The following is a 16,525-nucleotide window of genomic DNA, read 5'->3' on the forward strand; positions in this document are numbered from 1 at the left end:
AAATCCTGAATGACCAACCTCTTTACTCCAACATCTGGAGAATCAAACCCCCTCCTTAGCAGCCCCGTGTTAAGCATCCTACCTCCTGCCCGGGCAGACCCTTAAGGCCATTCTAGCCTTTCTCCCAAGGCGCTCAATCCTCGCTTCTCAAGGCGCTGCCATCTTAATGGGGTCATAGCCCCAGATACTGGGCATTGCTGTGGTATGAGTTGGGAGGCCCCTAACCACCGACTCCTGCAATGGTACTAACACCAACCTGCCTCTTCTGTGCACCTTCGCCACTGTGGTGTCGCTGGTCGGTGATATAACCGACCATCCGACACCATGCTGGATTGTGGGGGGAAGTTCCTCATGTGTAATGACGTGGTGGAATCCCCGGATGTTTCCGGATGGATTCCACCTCTTGTTTGTGTGTGAAATGGTTTGCTCCGTGGCCTCCGGCCCGGAGCTATAAATAAAGAGAGGCGTGGTCGGGAGGCCAGGGAGATGCTCGCAGCAACCAGGCGGGGTCCCGTGCTGCTCGAGCGCAGACGTGCCAGGCCTGATCCGACCACGCCGACGAGTAAAGATTAACAACTGTGTCGCGTGAGTCATTCCAACAGCGCGGCACGTCCAACACTGCGTTGTGGGTATCACAGCCACAACACAACAAATTGGCGATGAGGGGGTGCGGCCCCACGACCATGGGTGCTCTTGCGGCGGGCGCACAGCCCAGAATAAAAAAATAAAAATCAAACAACAGAGCGGCGGCCGTGTATTACACGGTGCTCGTGCCGGTTCTGTTCCATTAAACAACAGAGCGGCGGCCGTGTATTGCACGGTGCTCGTGCCGGTTCTGTTTGTTTTTCTTCTCTGGAGTGATCTAAGTGGAAACTAGATCACAGCAACAGAAAGGACCCCCTCTGAGCCCTGGGAAAGACCCCAGACACAGTGTTGGAGACATCAACAGAAGTCCAGTGGAGCAGCCAGAGTAAACAAAGGTGGTGAATACAATGAGGCACATCAGGACACAAGGAATAAAAGAGTGTCCCCCATAAGCTGTGCCTAGAACCTTCTGCCACCAAACAGTGTTTTCCATTACCTGCACAATAGTATCAAGCCCAACTCAGCCCCTCAGCCCAACTAGCCACGATGTCCGCAATACCTCCATTAGAACCATTCGTTGTAGAAGGAGCCCCATCTGCCCAAGCTCCAAAGTGGAAAGAATGGGTGGAAAGAGTACTCCTATTCTTCGAGGCCACCAAGGTAGCAAATGACCAGAAGCGTGCTATGCTCATCCACATAGGAGGGAAAAACATATATAAAATATCAAAAAACCTGGTGGAAAATACACCCAAAACACATGCAACGCTGATAGCTGCACTCAACAGGCACTTTGAACCTAGGGTCAACACTGACTATGAAAGATTCATATTCAGGCCAGCGAGTTAACAAGTGGAGGAGTCGTTAGATGCCTTCCACCTAAGGCTGAGAGAGTTGGCAAGCATGTGCAGATTTAATGACGAAACGGAAGAGGTGAGAGGGCAGTTGATCCAAGGGTGTGCATCTTTAAAGCTCCGGGAGCGCATCCTAGAGGAATCCGGAAAGTCCTTGTGGGACATTTTGCAATTGGGGCGCATGAAGGAGCTGTCGAGAGCCAGAGCCTCGCACATGGAGGCTGCCTTACAACGACCCATAAAGGAAGAGGTGGCCAATGCAGTCACGGCACCCATGAACAGACCAAGACAAAGACTGAACAAAGCCCGAACGAGGCAATGTGGGTATTGTGGGGGAATACCACACAGATCATCTAAGTGCCCAGCAAAAGGAAAAGTATGCTCCAGCTGCGGAAAGATGAATCATTTCGCAAAGGTTTGCCGGCACTGGAAGAGGCTCCTCCAGAAAAATCGGAGCGGGGGAGTGACATGGATGATGACGAAGCGATGATTCACGTTGTCCACTCTCTATTTGCTGTCAAGCCTACCAACCCCCGACAAGCACAACTTCCAAAGTGCCAGATCGTGATGGGCGAACACGAGATTGTCGCTGTAGTAGACACAGGAGCGTCCATAAACCTCTTGACTGCAGAGGAATACTGTCGGATGGCGCCGATTCCAGCACTGACCAAGACAAACATCAAGGTGTATGCATACAGGCAAAGCACCCCTTTGGCTTTGAGAGGCATGTTCCAAACCACTCTCATCCATGGATCACAATACACCTCAGCGAAGGTCTATGTGACCGAAGGAGGAACTGGAATGCTGTTGGGCTGTAAAACAGCGGAAGAGTTGGCGATTGTGACATTCGCATTCAGCATTCATCAAGAGTCCATAACTGAACTGGTGGCCCGATATGAAGAAGTATTCAAAGGAATTGGGTGTCTCCGAGGCCGAGAGATCAAGCTCCACATTGATCACACAGTACAATCGGTAGCCCTTCGTCATCGGCGAGTGGCGTTCCACCTTCGACCCCAAGTGGAGAGAGAACTGGAGAATTTGGAAAAGGCTGGAATCATTGAGAAGGTATCTGAGCCCACTCCATGGGTCTCTCCCATCGTGGTGGCGAGGAAACCCAAACAGCCCGGCAAAGTACTAATATGTGTGGACATGCGCCTCCCTAATGCTGCAATCAAACGGGAAAGGCATCTAACACCGATGATTGACGACATCCTCGGGGAGCTCAGCTAATCGCGGTGGTTTTCTAAACTGGACCTCAGGTCCGGATACCACCAGCTGGTATTGGCCAAAGACTCCCGTTATATTACGACCTTCTCTACACATGTCGGGCTCCGGAGGTATAAACGGTTGAGTTTTGGGGTATCCAGTGCAGCAGAGGTATTCCAAATGTCATTCAGGAGCTGTTGATTGGATTGCCTGGAACTATCAATGTCAGTGACGACATCCTTGTCCATGCGCCCACCATCGCGGAACACCACTCTCGACTCCAGAAGGTCTTACAACGTATTCTGGAGTCAGGACTCACACTCCATTGCGAAAAATGTGAATTCCTAAGGGACAGGATACAGTTTTTTTGGTTATACGTTTTCCGCGAGTGGGGTAGCCCCAGATCCGGCCAAAGTCAATGACATTAAAAAAGCACTCCCTCCCACCAACATCACTGAAGTCAGGAGTTTTCTAGGAATGGTAAATTACAGCGGCCGTTTCATTAAGGATTTGTCTAACCTCACACAGCCTTTGCGGAACCTCACCAAAGCCTCGGAGCCGTGGAGGTGGGGAATCCCTGAACAGTCTGCGTTTCATGCTGTCAAAGAGGCACTTTCCAGCTACACCATTTTGAAATATTTTGATCTGAAATGAAATACCAAAATCGCCATTGATGCTGGACCAAAAGGACTAGGGGCAGTTTTGCTGCAAGAACAGACAGAAGGGATGTGGTCCCCTGTTGCCTATGCCAGCCGGTCGCTTACTGAAACTGAACAGCGTTATTCGCAGATAGAAAAGGAAGCAATTGCGGTGCACTGGGGCTGCAAGCACTTCCATATTTATGTGTATGGCCGCCCATTTATCGTAAATACCGACCACAAGCCGTTGCTCCCTCTCTTTAATGGCACTGCTTCCAAACCCCCGCTGAGGATTGAGAAGTGGATGTTGCAGTTGCAAGACTATCGGTGCCAGTTAGAATACCGCCCGGGATCCGAAAATCCGGCAGATTACTTGTCGAGACATCCCGAGCTGCGTCCGCTGTGGAGATTGAAGAGGCACAGGAGACCGAGGAATATGTTAGATACATCACAGATCGGGCCCGGATGATACCGATGACGATGAGGGAAATTGTGCAAGCTACCAAAGAGGATGAGTGTCTGCAGAAAGTTCTGGTAGCAATGCAGAGTAACCAGTGGCACCGTCTTAAAGGACAACTACATCTGCTGACCACAGAGTCCCAACGCATCATCGGGAGTCTGTACAACGTGAGGTAAGAGCTCACCACTGATATCGAGGGGTGCATTTTGAGAGGAAATCGGTTGGTCATTCCATCTTCCCTCACCCCCCGAGCGGTTGAGTTGGTCCACAATGGCCACCAAAGTTTGGTTAAGACGAAGAGCCGCCTCCGGTCGAAAGTGTGGTTTCCTCTTATGGACAAACAGGTGGAGAATCTGGTGAGGTCTTGCAGGTGGTGTCAGGCCACTGGTGAGTCGAGTAGGCCCAATCCGATTGAAACTGAGCCCTCCCCAGTTGGACCCTGGGTATCGGCTAGCTTGGATTTTGGAAGCTTGCCTGATGGTCACCACACAATGGTCCTCATCGATGATTTTTCAAAGTACCCCGAAGTGGAGATCATCCCTGCCCTAACGGCTGATGTCGTGATTTCTGGTCTCGAGAAGGCAATGGCTAGCCATGGTCTCATATCTGAGATAAAGACAGATAATGGGCCTCCGTTCCAAAGTAGAGAACTAGCTGAGTATCTTAACATTACAGGCACACGTCACCGCCGGATTACCCTGCGTTGGCCTCAAGCTTATGGTGAGGTGGAGAGATTCATGAGGACTTTGAACAAGGTTATCCGGATCGCTGTAGCTGGTGGTCGGGCCGTTGAGTATGCTATATTTTCATTCCTGAGGAATTACAGGCAAACACCCCATTCCACAACGAAAAGAGCGCCAACTCACCTTGCGTTTGGGAGGCCGTCTGTGGATGCCATTCCGCATCATTCTTCTTGGATTCCTCCCGACCTGTCCAGTGACTTAGTTCAAGGAAAAAGGCGTGTGTCTAACCAGCAGGCAAGCCGTGCTCGCCGAGCGGTCCCGTCTGATCTGCGAGTGGGTGATCAAGTGTTACTGAAGCAATTTCTGCCGGGGAGTAAGTTTTGCACGGCGTTCAGCTCTGTCCCGTGGATGATTGTGCAAAGAAACGAATCTGCTATCGTAGCCCAGCGTGGGAATGAGACGGTGACCGGCAACATCTCTTTGTTTAAAAGGTTTTACCCTTCCCGAGATACTGGTGAAGACAATTTCCGTGATGCTGATGATGTCGGTCCGTTGTCTCTGGGGCCTGGTGTGGACAGTCCAACTTCCAGTTCTAATGACTGACATGAAGATGACCCTGGTCCTGTCCCGGCTGAGCAGGCGTCTGGGGATGTGGGTCAGGATTTGTTGTCTCATCGCTCAGGGTCTGCCCGATATAACTTGCGTAGTAATCCCTGCCTTTCTGTTCTTATGCGTGATCACCTGTGTGACTAGTGAACAGTTGTTTACGTGTTTTTGTTGTTTTCATATTTTGGGGAGGAATGTGGTGTCACTTATCGGTGATGTAACCGACCCTCGGACACCATGCTGGATCGTGTGGGGAAGTTCCTCATGTGGATTCCACCTCTTGTTTGTGTATGAAGTGTGGCCCGGAGCTATAAATAAAGAGAGCCATGGTCGGGAGGCCAGGGAGACGCTCGCAGCAAGCAGAAGGGTACCCGTGCTGCTTGAGTGCAGACGTGCCAGGCCTGATCCGACCACGCCGACGAGTAAAGATTAACAACTGTTGGGTGAGTCATTCCAACAGCGGCACGTCCAACACTGTGTTGTGGCTATCACAGCCACAACACAACAGCCACCACAATGTGTCTGAGGCCATCACATGGTGTTTGGTAGCGAACTAGAACACCCCCAAATAAAACAAAAGTAAAATATTCTAAAATAATATACGAGATAACATAAACATTTAACAAGTTCCCCAGATCTCTCATGTTAAGTCAAACTCTGAACTTGCAACCCTTGGGTCTGTTGTAGGTTTTCCTCGATCAGGTCACGCCCAGCTAGTCTCAGGTGTGCAAAAGGAACACTGACTAATACAAATGTATCCAACTTACATTACAGATGATCCCAGGTAAATAAATGTTAGCATTTCGGTTTTGGTAACATCTCTTAGGTGAATCCTGCAAACTTGTGACATCCTCTCTGCTGAACTCTTCAGTAATGGAAGGACCTCAAACAGGTAGACCACCCGATCTCCACTCAGTGGGGGGGCACAGCAAGAGGGCGTTGACCATTCCACGGCTCTAGGACAGAGTGACTGTCAGGGCTTGCTTTAGGGCTGTGCGACAGGTGCAGCAGCACCTGCCGCTGACTTTGGTGGGGGGTGTTGTGTTTAAACAATACCTTATGAGTTTAAAAACACGGAAGTTCCTTGTGTGTCCAGCAGTTTTCGGCCAACAATAAAAAAAAAACGTCACGATAACTCCCTGATTAATGTTACTGCGGAGAGGCAGTTTTTACTCGTCATAAAGCAGCGCAGGGGGATAGTGTACCTGCTGCGAAGAACGTGTACCACGCAGAACACAAAGCGCTGTGAGTGAACAAGGAGTAGCGCTTTATAAACATGAAATGTATGTCAGAGAGGCGCTATGGCGAGGTGGGGTGCAGGTAACACGTTCCACACATTACTGAAAGAGGTGCGCCTGCAGGTCTGTCTCTCCCCTGAGATGAGATGGTTATCCCGCCCTTGTAGTCTCCGGTCAGTAGGGATGCCTTAGCGTTATACAGACATCACAGCGCTGTCCTATCAGACATAGCTCCTTGAGGGTGTCTGCCAATGGCCTTGCCTCGCTCGTCCGGGTCCTCATCACGAGCTGTGCAGTTCCTGCTCGGTGCAAACTCCCAGGCAGTCATTACCGGGCCCGTGGCAGCACCATGCAATGACAACCCATATCCCATGTCATGGGAATACGTGTGAGGACCTGGCTTTTACCAGGCGTGCATCCTATGAGAGCTCCATGTGGGGGGGCTAACATTCCTATACAGGGGAGTTATTAATTCTAGGAAACGGTGCAAAAACTGAAGGAGATCCGTGACCTGCGACCTTTGGAAGAGAAATCCCAGCTGGAATCGTGCTTCACCTGACTAGTACACATTCACAATATTCACTGCATGTGACGGGCACACGAGATAGCACTGTGTCATGTATTTAGCCATCTCGGAGCGAAACACGTGTCAAGAGCACGTTGTATTTAACTCGTTCGTCCTCAAACCCCTGCACCCAGCCCCTCAAACCGGAAGAAGCCGGAAGCATACTCATGTGCTGCTGTCACTCTATTGGGGGTGGGGGCACTACCGGAAGTGGGGCACTGAGAACTGACGCTTCTTTCTTAAGAGGGACATGAGCAAACTATCCCGGGTGGTTACTTTCAAAAGGCAAGTTCCCTTCCATCCCAAAGAAGAAGAAATTTAATCAAGTCAAGTTCGTGGGGGGGTTGAATGGAACGATGACTCGGCCTACCCAGTGCTTAATTTGTAAATTAAAACGTGCCAGTGCGCAAAGCCATCCTCTGAAACAAGCGGCTGCTGCATTTAAATGTTCGAGCACTGAATACTGAGGCAGCGTAATCCTGGCGCCATCTTGGGCCTCTTCTATCCATTTACAGCCACTCCCTGCCCCTTCAGCTCACTCCTGCAGCTTTCTGTTTTCTTCCATTGTGACGCTTTTTTCGTTTTTCCTCTTTCTCCATCTTTCCCATATGTGTCTTTTGCTCGCATGAAATGCTTGAGGCAGAAGAATAAGCGCCGGCCCTCAAAAATAAGTTTGCACCGGAAACAAAAAGCACAAATTAAGCACTGGGCTTACCCCCAGGGGAGGGGCCGTGATGGTGTGAAGTTAGCAGGTCTCTGTTTGATGGCCACGGTAAGTGTCCTAGGGAGGACACCTGTGGCCAGCTCCACGCACTGACAGGGTCCAAAGGCCGACCGAGGACCCTCAATCCGGCCTTCCCCACCCTCTGCCCTGCCACCTCCTGCCCCTTTTTCATTTTCCATTTTTCCTTCTCACCACCCCATTTTTCTTCCTAGTTCCTAAATCCTCTCCTTTTCCAAGCCCCTTCTCTCTTGTCCACTCTCCTCATCTTTTGCCTCCTAGCCGCCCTCATTTACACCTTCTCTCCAGCATTCTAATCTCTCTCCTCTCTCCTCCCTGCCCTCACTTTCTGGTCTCCTCTCCTGTCTCTTGTTCCTTCCTCTTGTGTCACTTCCTCTCCTCCCTCTTCTGTCTCTTCCATCACTTCCTCCCTCTCCAGTCTCTTCCATCACTTCCTCTTCTCCCTCTTTTCTCTCTTCCATCACTTCCTCTCCTCCCTCTTCTGTCTCTTCCATCACTTCCTCTCCTCCCTCTCCAGTCTCTTCCATCACATCCTCTCCTTCCTCCCCAATATCTTCCATCACTTCCTCTCCTCCCTCTCCAATCTCTTCCATCACTTCTTTTCCTTCTTCTCGAGTCTTCCATCACTTCCTCTCCTCCCTCTTCTGTCTTCCATCACTTCCTCTCCTCCCTCTTCTGGCTCTTCCATCACTTCCTCCCCTCCCTCTCCAGTCTCTTCCATCAATTTCTCTCCTCACTCTTCTGTGTCTTCAATCACTTCTTCTCCTTCCTCTTGTGTCTTCCATCACTTCCTCTCCTTCCTCTTGTGTCTTACATCACTTCCTCTCCTCCCTCTCCTGTCTCTTCCATCACTTCCTCTCCTCCCTTTCCCGTCTCTTCCATCACTTCTTCTCCTTCCTCTTGAGTCTTCCATCACTTCCTCTCCTTCCTCTTCTGTCTTCCATCACTTCCTATCCTCCCTCTTCTGTCTCTTCCATCACTTCCTCTCCTTCCTCTTGTGTCTTCCATCACTTCCTCTCCTCTCTCTCCTGTCTCTTCCATCACTTCTTCTCCTTCCTCTTGAGTCTTCCTTCACTTCATCTCCTTCCTCTTCTGTCTTCCATCACCTCCCCTCCTCCCTCTTCTGTCTCTTCCATCACTTCCTCTCCTTCCTCTTGTGTCTTACATCACTGCCTCTCCTCCCTCTCCTGTCTCTTCCATTACTTCCTCTCCTCACTCTCCAGCCTCTTCCATCACTTCTTCTCCTTCCTCTTGAGTCTTCCATCACTTCCTCTCCTTCCTCTTCTGTGTCTTCCATCACTTCTCTCCTCCCTCTTCTGTCTCTCCCATCACTTCCTCTCCTTCCTCATCTGTGTCTTCCATCACTTCCCCTCTCCTTCCTCTTCTGTGTCTTCCGTCACTTCTTCTCCTCCCTCTTCTGTCTCCTCCATCACTTCCTCTCCTTCCTCTTCTGTGTCTTGAATTACTTCCTCTCCTTCCTTTTCTGTCTTCCATCACTTCCTCTCCTCCCTCTTATGTCTGTTCCATCACTTCCTCTCCTTCCTCTTCTGTGTCTTCCATCACTTCCTCTCCTCCCTCTCCCCGTCTCCTGTCTCTTCCATCACTTCCTCTCCTCCCTCTCCAGTTTCTCTCATCACTTCCTCTCTTCCCTCTGCTGTCTCTTCCATCACTTCCTCTCCTCCCTCTTCTGTCTCTTCCATCACTTCCTCTCCTCCCTCTCCAGTCTCTTCCATCACTCTTTCTCCTCCCTCTTCTGTCTCTTCCATTACTTCCTCTCTTCCCTCTCCAGTCTCTTCCCTCACTTCCTCTCCTTCCTCTTGAGTCTTACATCACTTCCTCTCCTCCCTCTTCTATGTCTTCCATCACTTCCTCTCCTCCTCTCCAGTCTCTTCCATCACTTCCTCTCCTCCCTCTCCTGTCTCGCCCATCACTTCCTCTCCCTCCAGTCTCTTCCATCACTTCCTCTCCTCCCTCACCAGTCTCTTCCACCACTTTCTCTCCTTCCTCTTCTGTCTCTTCCATCACTTCCTCTCCTTCCTCTTGTATCTTCCGTCACTTCCTCTCCTCCCTCTTCCATCACTTCACCTCCTTCCTCTTGTGTCTTCCGTCATTTCCTCTCCTCCTTCTTCTGTCTCTTCCATCACTTCTTATCTTCCCTCTTCTGTCTCTTCCATCACTTCCTCCATCTCCAGTCTCTTCCATCACTTCCTCTCCTCCCTCTTCTCTCTCTTCCATCACTTCCTCTCCTCCCTCTTCTGTCTCTTCCATCACTTCCTCTCCTCCCTATCCAGTCTCTTCCATCCCTTCCTCTCCTTCCTTTTCTGTCTCTTCCATCACTTTCTCTCCTCCCACTTCTGCGTCTTCCATCACTTCCTCTCCTCCCTCTCCCGTCTCTTCCATCACTTCCTCTCCTCCCGCTCCAGTCTCTTCCATCACTTACCCCCTTCCTCTCCTCCCACTTCTATCTATTCCATCACTCCCTCTCCTTCCTCTTCTGTGTCTTCCATCACTTCCTCTCCTTCCTCTTCTCTCTTCCATCACTTCCTCTCCTCCCTCTTCTGTCTCTTCCATCACTTCCTCTCCTTCCTCTTCTGTGTTTTCCATCACTTCTTCTCCTCCCTCCCCCCTCCTGTCTCTTCCATCGCTTCCTCTCCTCCCTCTCCAGTCTCTTCCATCACTTCCTCTCTTCCCTCTTCTGTCTCTTCCATCACTTCCTCTCCTCCCTCTCCAGTCTCTTTCATCACTCTCTCTCCTCCCTCTTCTGTCTCTTCCATTACTTCCTCTCCTCCCTCTCCAGTCTCTTCCATCACTTCCTCTCCTTCCTCTTGAGTCTTACATCACTTCCTCTCCTCCCTCTTCTATGTCTTCCATCACTTCCTCTCCTCCCTCTCCAGTCTCTTCCATCACTTTCTCTCCTCCCTCTCCTGTCTCGTCCATCACTTCCTCTCCTCCCTCTCCAGTCTCTTCCATCACTTCCTCTCCTCCCTCTCCAGTCTCTTCCACTACTTACTCTCCTCCCTCTTCTGTCTCTTCCATCACTTTCTCTCGTTCCTCTTGTATCTTCCGTCACTTCCTCTCCTCCCTCTTCTGTCTCTTCCATCACTTCACCTCCTTCCTCTTGTGTCTTCCGTCATTTCCTCTCCACCCTCTTCTGTCTCTTCATCACTTATTCTCTTCCCTCTCCAGTCTCTTCCATCACTTCCTCTTCTCCCTCTTTTCTCTCTTCCATCACTTCCTCTCCTCCCTCTTCTGTCTCTTCCATCACTTCCTCTCCTCCCTCTCCAGTCTCTTCCATCACATCCTCTCCTTCCTCCCCAATATCTTCCATCACTTCCTCTCCTCCCTCTCCAATCTCTTCCATCACTTCTTTTCCTTCCTCTCGAGTCTTCCATCACTTCCTCTCCTCCCTCTTCTGTCTTCCATCACTTCCTCTCCTCCCTCTTCTGGCTCTTCCATCACTTCCTCCCCTCCCTCTCCAGTCTCTTCCATCAATTTCTCTCCTCACTCTTCTGTGTCTTCAATCACTTCTTCTCCTTCCTCTTGTGTCTTCCATCACTTCCTCTCCTTCCTCTTGTGTCTTACATCACTTCCTCTCCTCCCTCTCCTGTCTCTTCCATCACTTCCTCTCCTCCCTTTCCTGTCTCTTCCATCACTTCTTCTCCTTCCTCTTGAGTCTTCCATCACTTCCTCTCCTTCCTCTTCTGTCTTCCATCACTTCCTATCCTCCCTCTTCTGTCTCTTCCATCACTTCCTCTCCTTCCTCTTGTGTCTTCCATCACTTCCTCTCCTCTCTCTCCTGTCTCTTCCATCACTTCTTCTCCTTCCTCTTGAGTCTTCCTTCACTTCATCTCCTTCCTCTTCTGTCTTCCATCACCTCCCCTCCTCCCTCTTCTGTCTCTTCCATCACTTCCTCTCCTTCCTCTTGTGTCTTACATCACTGCCTCTCCTCCCTCTCCTGTCTCTTCCATTACTTCCTCTCCTCACTCTCCAGCCTCTTCCATCACTTCTTCTCCTTCCTCTTGAGTCTTCCATCACTTCCTCTCCTTCCTCTTCTGTGTCTTCCATCACTTCTCTCCTCCCTCTTCTGTCTCTCCCATCACTTCCTCTCCTTCCTCATCTGTGTCTTCCATCACTTCCCCTCTCCTTCCTCTTCTGTGTCTTCCGTCACTTCTTCTCCTCCCTCTTCTGTCTCCTCCATCACTTCCTCTCCTTCCTCTTCTGTGTCTTGAATTACTTCCTCTCCTTCCTTTTCTGTCTTCCATCACTTCCTCTCCTCCCTCTTATGTCTGTTCCATCACTTCCTCTCCTTCCTCTTCTGTGTCTTCCATCACTTCCTCTCCTCCCTCTCCCCGTCTCCTGTCTCTTCCATCACTTCCTCTCCTCCCTCTCCAGTTTCTCTCATCACTTCCTCTCTTCCCTCTGCTGTCTCTTCCATCACTTCCTCTCCTCCCTCTTCTGTCTCTTCCATCACTTCCTCTCCTCCCTCTCCAGTCTCTTCCATCACTCTTTCTCCTCCCTCTTCTGTCTCTTCCATTACTTCCTCTCTTCCCTCTCCAGTCTCTTCCCTCACTTCCTCTCCTTCCTCTTGAGTCTTACATCACTTCCTCTCCTCCCTCTTCTATGTCTTCCATCACTTCCTCTCCTCCTCTCCAGTCTCTTCCATCACTTCCTCTCCTCCCTCTCCTGTCTCGCCCATCACTTCCTCTCCCTCCAGTCTCTTCCATCACTTCCTCTCCTCCCTCACCAGTCTCTTCCACCACTTTCTCTCCTTCCTCTTCTGTCTCTTCCATCACTTCCTCTCCTTCCTCTTGTATCTTCCGTCACTTCCTCTCCTCCCTCTTCCATCACTTCACCTCCTTCCTCTTGTGTCTTCCGTCATTTCCTCTCCTCCTTCTTCTGTCTCTTCCATCACTTCTTATCTTCCCTCTTCTGTCTCTTCCATCACTTCCTCCATCTCCAGTCTCTTCCATCACTTCCTCTCCTCCCTCTTCTCTCTCTTCCATCACTTCCTCTCCTCCCTCTTCTGTCTCTTCCATCACTTCCTCTCCTCCCTATCCAGTCTCTTCCATCCCTTCCTCTCCTTCCTTTTCTGTCTCTTCCATCACTTTCTCTCCTCCCACTTCTGTGTCTTCCATCACTTCCTCTCCTCCCTCTCCCGTCTCTTCCATCACTTCCTCTCCTCCCGCTCCAGTCTCTTCCATCACTTCCCCCCTTCCTCTCCTCCCTCTTCTGTCTATTCCATCACTCCCTCTCCTTCCTCTTCTGTGTCTTCCATCACTTCCTCTCCTTCCTCTTCTCTCTTCCATCACTTCCTCTCCTCCCTCTTCTGTCTCTTCCATCACTTCCTCTCCTTCCTCTTCTGTGTTTTCCATCACTTCTTCTCCTCCCTCCCCCCTCCTGTCTCTTCCATCGCTTCCTCTCCTCCCTCTCCAGTCTCTTCCATCACTTCCTCTCTTCCCTCTTCTGTCTCTTCCATCACTTCCTCTCCTCCCTCTCCAGTCTCTTTCATCACTCTCTCTCCTCCCTCTTCTGTCTCTTCCATTACTTCCTCTCCTCCCTCTCCAGTCTCTTCCATCACTTCCTCTCCTTCCTCTTGAGTCTTCCATCACTTCCTCTCCTCCCTCTTCTATGTCTTCCATCACTTCCTCTCCTCCCTCTCCAGTCTCTTCCATCACTTTCTCTCCTCCCTCTCCTGTCTCGTCCATCACTTCCTCTCCTCCCTCTCCAGTCTCTTCCATCACTTCCTCTCCTCCCTCTCCAGTCTCTTCCACTACTTACTCTCCTCCCTCTTCTGTCTCTTCCATCACTTTCTCTCGTTCCTCTTGTATCTTCCGTCACTTCCTCTCCTCCCTCTTCTGTCTCTTCCATCACTTCACCTCCTTCCTCTTGTGTCTTCCGTCATTTCCTCTCCTCCCTCTTCTGTCTCTTCATCACTTATTCTCTTCCCTCTTCAGTCTCTTCACCACTTCCTCTCCTTCCTGTCCAGTCTCTTCATCACTTCCTCTCCTCCCTCTGCAGTCTCTTCCATCACTTCCTCTCCTCCCTCTTCTGTCTCTTCCATCACTTCCTCTCCTTGCTCTTCTGACTCTTCCATCACTTTCTGTCCTCCCACTTCTCTGTCTTCCATCACTTCCTCTCCTCCCACTTCTCTGTCTTCCATCACTTCCTCTCCTCCCTCTCCCGTCTCTTCCATCACTTCCTCTCCTCCCACTCCAGTCTCTTCCATCACTTCCCCTCCTTCCTCTCCTTCTTCTTCTGTCTCTTCCATCACTTCATCTCCCTGCTCTTGAGTCTTCCATCACTTCTTCTCCTTCTTCTTCTGTCTTCAATCACTTCCTTTCCTCCCTCTTCTGTGTCTTCCATCACTTCCCCCCCTCCCTCTCCTGTCTCTTCCATCACTTTCTCCCCCCCTCTCCAGTCTCCTCCATCACTTTCTCTCCTCCCTCTCCTGGCTCTTCCATCACTTCCTCCCCTTTTGGCTTTCCACCCTCTCTCATCTGTACTCTCCTTCCCTCCCTCTCTACACCCTACTCCTTCATGTCACCTTTCCTCCCCCATCCACAGCTTTTCTACTCCAGTTCCCCCCTCTCTCCCCAGGCCGATCTCACCGCCTCCCTCTTTCGTCCCAAGGGCCACCCTTCCCTCACCTCTCTCTCCAGATGCTCTCTCCTCTCAGGCAGGAATGTCCCCCACCTCACCGGCCCAGCGGCAGGGTGTCTCCCCTCCCTCCATGCCTCTTCCGTCTCTAGGTATGAAGAAGGGTGAGAGCTCTACAGCCTGGGGAGAGGGGGTGGAGAGAGCTGTGCCTTCAAACCGCTGTCACTTCCTGTCCCGCCAAGAACCAGAAGTGAGAGCTGAGGTAACAGCTCTGGGGGAGGCACACTCACCTCACGCCAGAGAGAGAAACACTCACCTCACATTAAAGAGACAGGAACACTCACCTCATGCTAGAGACAGCAACACTCCCCTCACCCTAGAGAGTGCAACACTCACCTCACCCTAGAGAGAACAATGCTCGCCTCACGCTAGAGACAGCAGCACCCACCTCACCCTAGAGAGAGCAACACTCACCTCACACTAGAGACAGCAACACTCACCTCACACTAGAGAGACAGCAACACTCACCTCACACTAGAGAGACAGTAACACTCAGCTCACTCTAGAGAGAGCAACGCGCGCCTCACACTGGAGAGACAGCAACACTCACCTCACATTAGAGAGAGCAACACTCACCTCACACTGGAGAGACAGCAACACTCACCTCACACTAGAGAGAGCAACACTCACCTCACACTAGAGACAGCAACACTCACCTCACTCTAGAGACAGCAACACTCACATCAAGCTGGAGAGACAGGAACACTCACCTCACACTAGAGAGAGCAACACTCACCTCACACTAGAGACAGTAACACTCATCTAATGCTCGAGACAGCAACACTCACCTCACACTAGAGACAGCAACACTCACCTCACACTAGAGCGAGCAACACTCACCTCACACTAGAGACAGCAACACTCACCTCACACCAGAGACAGCAACACTCATCTAATTCTCGAGACAGCAACACTCACCTCACACTAGAGACAGCAACACTCACCTCACACTAGAGAGAGCAACACTCACCTCACACTAGAGAGAGCAACACTCACCTCACCCTAGAGACAGCAACACTCACCTCACCCTGGAGCCAGCAACACTCACCTCACACTAGAGACAGCAACACTCACCTCACGTTGCTCACCTCACGCTAGAGACAGCAACACTCACCTCACATTAGAGAGACAGGAACACTCACCTCATGCTAGAGACAGCAACACTCACCTCACACTAGAGAGAGCAACGCGCGCCTCACACTGGAGAGACAGCAACACTCACCTCACATTAGAGAGAGCAACACTCACCTCACACTGGAGAGACAGCAACACTCACCTCACACTAGAGAGAGCAACACTCACCTCACACTAGAGACAGTAACACTCACCTCACACTAGAGACAGCAACACTCATCTAATGCTCGAGACAGCAACACTCACCTCACACTAGAGACAGCAACACTCACCTCACACTAGAGAGAGCAACACTCACCTCACACTAGAGACAGCAACACTCACCTCACACCAGAGACAGCAACACTCATCTAATGCTCGAGACAGCAACACTCACCTCACACTAGAGACAGCAACACTCACCTCACACTAGAGAGAGCAACACTCACCTCACACTAGAGAGAGCAACACTCACCTCACCCTAGAGACAGCAACACTCACCTCACCCTAGAGACAGCAACACTCACCTCACACTGGAGCCAGCAACACTCACCTCACACTAGAGACAGCAACACTCACCTCACGTTGCTCACCTCACGCTAGAGACAGCAACACTCACCTCACATTAGAGAGACAGGAACACTCACCTCATGCTAGAGACAGCAACACTCACCTCACACTAGAGAGAGCAACACTCATCTCACACTGGAGAGAGCAACACTCACCTCACACTAGAGAGCAACACTCACCTCACACTAGAGACAGCAACACTCACCTCACTCTAGAGACAGCAACACTCACCTCACTCTAGAGACAGCAACACTCACCTCACACTAGAGAGAGCAACACTCACCTCACACTAGAGAGAGCAACACTCACCTCACACTAGAGACAGCAACACTCACCTCACTCTAGAGACAGCAACACTCACCTCACACTAGAGAGAGCAACACTCACCTCACACTAGGGACAGCAACACTCACCTCACTCTAGAGACAGCAACACTCACCTCACACTAGAGAGAGCAACACTCACCTCACACTAGAGACAGCAACACTCACCTCACACTAGAGAGAGCAACACTCACCTCACTCTAGAGACAGTAACACTCACCTCACACTAGAGACAGCAACACTCATCTAATGCTCGAGACAGCAACACTCACCTCACACTAGAGACAG

At 50.9% G+C, this 16,525-nt stretch overlaps 1 protein-coding gene across 1 annotated transcript in view; it reads right to left on the reverse strand.

Moving 5' to 3' along the window:
• The window catches only part of TBC1D10C (TBC1 domain family member 10C), a 236,630-nt gene extending 222,284 nt beyond the window's left edge, over positions 1 to 14,346 (reverse strand). The window contains exon 1 of the mRNA XM_069232929.1: positions 14,222 to 14,346. The gene's annotated coding sequence lies outside the window, so the exon portion shown is untranslated. The remainder of the gene's footprint in view (positions 1 to 14,221) is intronic.
• Positions 14,347 to 16,525: the final 2,179 nt, after the last annotated feature.

Source organism: Pleurodeles waltl, chromosome 4_2, assembly GCF_031143425.1.
Source record: "Pleurodeles waltl isolate 20211129_DDA chromosome 4_2, aPleWal1.hap1.20221129, whole genome shotgun sequence".
NCBI classification, from domain to species: domain Eukaryota; kingdom Metazoa; phylum Chordata; class Amphibia; order Caudata; family Salamandridae; genus Pleurodeles; species Pleurodeles waltl.